This window comes from Brachyhypopomus gauderio, chromosome 17 (assembly GCF_052324685.1).
Source record: "Brachyhypopomus gauderio isolate BG-103 chromosome 17, BGAUD_0.2, whole genome shotgun sequence".
Lineage (NCBI taxonomy): Eukaryota > Metazoa > Chordata > Actinopteri > Gymnotiformes > Hypopomidae > Brachyhypopomus > Brachyhypopomus gauderio.
In genome coordinates this window covers 2870781-2875593 of record NC_135227.1, presented here as the reverse complement: position 1 = coordinate 2875593, position 4813 = coordinate 2870781, and positions in this window count along the sequence as shown.

Here is a 4813-nt window from a genome sequence, read left to right as displayed (position 1 = left end):
CAGAATCTAAATTGCAGCTTTTTAAACTTATGGTGCAATACTGCCCAACGTGGGATTCGAACCCCCGTTGTCCACGTGCATTGTGGCTGGGAGCACATTGCTCTACCCATTGAGCTAATGGGTCTGACTGGAATAGGCTCAACTCTAACTCTTTTGAGGAAAAGAATGACCTTTGATCTGCATGCATGTTCTGCATAGAAAATGAAAATATTCACAGTACAACTATTTGTGGATGGATTTGGCACAAACTTGGCAGATATCACCTCAGTGGTCTTCTGAATGTGTCTGTCCATTTTCATAACAATCAGACATTATATAGGGGAGTTTTTGAAATATGCAGTTTATATGTCATGACGGTACCATTGTGATGCATATGAAAAATATTAAATTGCAAGAATCTTAGAATTTGTTCCACCAGTTTTGTATTTCACATGCTGCTGGATATTATAATATGTGATTTGAGGTGATGGAGTGAAAATCCTAGGACTAGTATGAAAAGTGTAAATTATATGTATTGGATTATACACAAAAATCTGTACTTTTTTGCAAAGCACTTGCAATTACAAAGTTGTTAGTGATTTTGCATAGAATCATATGAGATCATGATTGTCCTTCTACATGAAAGCATGGAGGGCAGGAGAGTTTTTTGGCCGTTATAGCGCCACCTAGGTGTACATGTCTGCCAAAATGTATGTGCAGGTCTAGACACCCAATATGTGCATGTATGTGAAATTTGGTGTGAATACGTGAAAGCATGCCTGAGATATAGCAGAATATGTGGATTTTTGGCGAAGGAATTTTCGACGCTTGACTTGTGATGCATGTGGCCACGCCCATGTGCAGAAATGTGCACTTTGGCTCCATAACAATTAAAGTTCAGACTCTTGTGAGCGCCTGGATACCACATATGTGCATGTATGTGAAAAATCCAGGGACTAGTACGCGCTCAAAAATGTGTGCAAATTTGCATATTATGCAAATTAGCTCGACATGTAAGGGGCGGAGCTTATGGGTTCAAATGTATTTTTTGTAGAATGGAAGATGACTGATCAGATGCAATTGGAATTTTTTGTTTATGACATACGGTGTAGGCGTGACAATTTTTTGCGCTCTATAGCGCCACCTATGGGCGGATCGGGCTGGCGTGTTGCGCCTGAGTAGCGGAGAGGAGTACTACAAGTTGGCCAAAGGAGAAGTCTGTAGGTGTTACGGTTTGGTCTGCACAACGCGTTTTAGGGCAGAAAAAGAAGAATAATAATAATAATCGGAACAATTACAATAGGGTTCCAGCACCTTCAGTGCTTGGACCCCTAAAAATCTCAGCAATTACAATAGGTTTCCCACACTACGTGTGTGAACCCTAAAAATCTCAGCAATTACAATAGGTTTCCCACACTACGTGTGTGAACCCTAAAAACCCGACAATTACAATAGGTTTCCCACACTACGTGTGTGAACCCTAAATATATATACACACAGAGTATATGGAAGTGTATAAAATCAATACTACTACTACTACAATAATAATAGTCAAAGTCAAATTTATTTATATAGCGCTTTTCACAACACACGTTGTCACAAAGCAGCTTTACAATCGTATGGGTCCAGAATCCTAATGAGCAAGCCAAAGGTGACAGTGGCGAGGAAAACTCCCTATAAGGTGGGGATTAGGAAGAAACCTCGGGAGGACCAAGACTCAAAAGGGAACCCATCCTCCATTGGGCGGCCCGTTAACACAAGTCCGTGGCCGCAATGTGGTTTCAAAGTTCCACAGCAACAGTCAAGGCTCCTGTTCCCCGGCCAAGCAGCCTCAGTCCCCTCGGTGCAGGCGGTGGGCCTCAGGCGGGCCAGCATCAGCACGACCCCTCGTGGCAACGGCTCATCCAACCCCGGCATCAGCACATTCACCGGCAAGCCAGACCATCCCCCAGGTGCCTGCAGGTGCCTGTCTCCAATCGTCTTGGGTGGAGGCATGCAAGAAGATAGACAATACAGACTGAGTGGACATGAATTTAAACCACCATTGATTTAAATGTACATAGCTCACGTGCCAGTGATGAGCATGTGGCTCCGGCAGGCTAATCTATAGCAGCATAACTAAAGGGAGGGGTTCAGAGGTGAACACAGGCATGAGGGCTCACTGAGACATTGCTTTCCAGTCAAGTCATTGTCACAAATAGAGTGATGCCATGACACAGCTGGAGGACAGCATCAACATCTCAGATCACCAGAAATCTCAACGTCTGGGGGCCCCCAAGCCCCTACACCTTACAAGGGAAATATTAGCTGAAGGCTTGATTAAATAGGTGAGTCTTAAGTCTAGGTTTAAAGATTGGAACTGTGTCAGAATCTCGTATTGGAGCTGGAAGGCTATTCCATAATACATGGGTCATTCTACAGAAATGTCCGTTTTTCTGTCCCTAGACTTAACAGGGCAGTTGCATTTTAAAATCCCTCAAATTTAGGGATTTATTTACATTTTAAGACAAAACAACATGATATTTGAACAATTATATCTTTTTGAACCACTTATGAGTCAGTTTCTCTTTTCAACCATTTTAGTGTTTTTCCAAGTTCTGTCCTCGTTGTCATGCTGGGAAACTAAGGGCTTTAATTTTTGAATGGAAAACATTTTCTGTTTAAATTGTTGTTGTTGTCATGCTGACCGGTGTCGGCCAGAGGAGCATGGGTTCCCCCCGAGTCTTGGTTCCTCTCAAGGTTTCTTCCTCTAGGGAGTTTTTCCTTGCCACTGTCGCCCTTGGCTTGCTCACTGGAGGCTAGGACTCGGCACTTGTAAAGCTGCTTTGTGACAACAACTGTTGTAAAAAGCGCTATATAAATAAAATTTGATTGATTGATTGATTGATATACTTTATTAACTCAACTGCAGTTATGTGTCCATAAAGGTCCAATATGTCACACAAAATATAAAAAAAACACAATATTGCAAATAAATATAATAAAATACATAATAAATGTGTATGTCCCCTATATTCATGTCACTGGTGTTACTGTATGACAAAAGACTATTATTTTAATATACAAAGCCATGCTGATGACATCACAGGAAGTCATTTTGTTTCCTCTCTGAAGATTATTGAAAACAGACACATTGTAAGTTCAATGTCATTTTTCATTTTTTATAAATTTTATCATCTACCCTAAGATTTCCTTCGAAGCTTCAGTGCAAGTCACTGGTATGCCCTACTTTAATCTTTGGAAAATGAACATAGAATAATAAAAATTGATTAATTTATACATAATTCAGTGAGTAGTTCATGACAGTCAACATGTGGTTTGATTCCCTGTGGCAGCTATTTTGTAAAAAAAACTGTTATGACAGTTGTCACCGGTGTTACTGTCACGATGGGTAACGGTACATGAAATCTTCAAATAAATGTACAAAAAAGGCAAAAAGCCATTTAGGTGTACCTTATGTATGTTCTTATAGCCAATCAGTACAGTAATAATGTAGTATAATTTAAAATCCTAAAAAAATAAATTTATGTAGGAAAAATGTCCACCTGTCAAAAGTGGACGTTTTTGTAGAATGACCCACATATAGTATATATGTATATACATATATACAGTATATAGAAATGTGTACAATCAATACTTCTACTACTACTATAATAATAATGAAGGGAAACGTTAATTCCCTTTATTTTGTCAAAATACCAGTTTTTTTTCTTCTGTATTTATCTCGTGGCAGTGAGTGATATCACATGCACGGTCCATTTATTCTTGGATGCGTGTCCTAAAACATGGCGGCCACTACCCAGCATGCAATGCGTCGTGACGTAGATTCCCATTCTATATACAGAGCAGTGTAACGTTTCGCAACTTGGAGACGGACGCAAATGCGGAAGAAAACTCAATTTATTGAGAGAAACACTCTGAGCCTCTTGGAGGCGAATCGTGCCAACCCTTAACGCACGGGAACGGCGAGGCATGTTAAACACGAGACAGCTTTACTTTAACAGACAAGCAGTACTTTAACAGACATGCAGTATAACTCAAAGCCTTACATAGGCCAGTCGTGTTGAGACAGATCTACGTTCATAGACAGGCAGTATATAATACATGTAACATGGCCAGTAACACTCTTTACGTGACGACTAGATCACCGACAGTACATAACGTATGCAACCTAGGCAGTAACACTCTTTACATGACGACCGGATCACCGACAGTACATAACACATGTAACATGGGCAGTAACACTCTTTACGTGACGACTAGATCACCGACAGTACATAACGTATGCAAACTGGGCAGTAACACTCTTTACGTGACGACTAGATCACCGACAGTACATAACACATGTAACATGGGCAGTAACACTCTTTACGTGACGACTAGATCACCGACAGTACATAACGTATGCAACCTGGGCAGTAACACTCTTTACGTGACGACTAGATCACCGACAGTACATAACGTATGCAACCTGGGCAGTAACACTCTTTACGTGACGACTAGATCACCGACAGTACATAACACATGCACACAGAACCTCGCAGAGAATAAACGGCTCTGCAAACCTAACAACCCCAGAACCTCAAGGATCAAAGCGAGAGACTACTTAACTTTGGTAGCGTAGATAAAGAAAGCCGGAACGACAGGTGAGCACGACTCAACGACCAGAAATGGAAGAACAACAGTACCGGACTAGACAGACGAAATCTACCCACGGAGAAACGGTGAGACTAAGCACGGGTAACGAACAGGATGACTCACGCCAGGAGATTAGACATCGGAGAATATAACTGGATACTAATCAGCCGAGAACTCAAAACAGCTGAGTGACTCT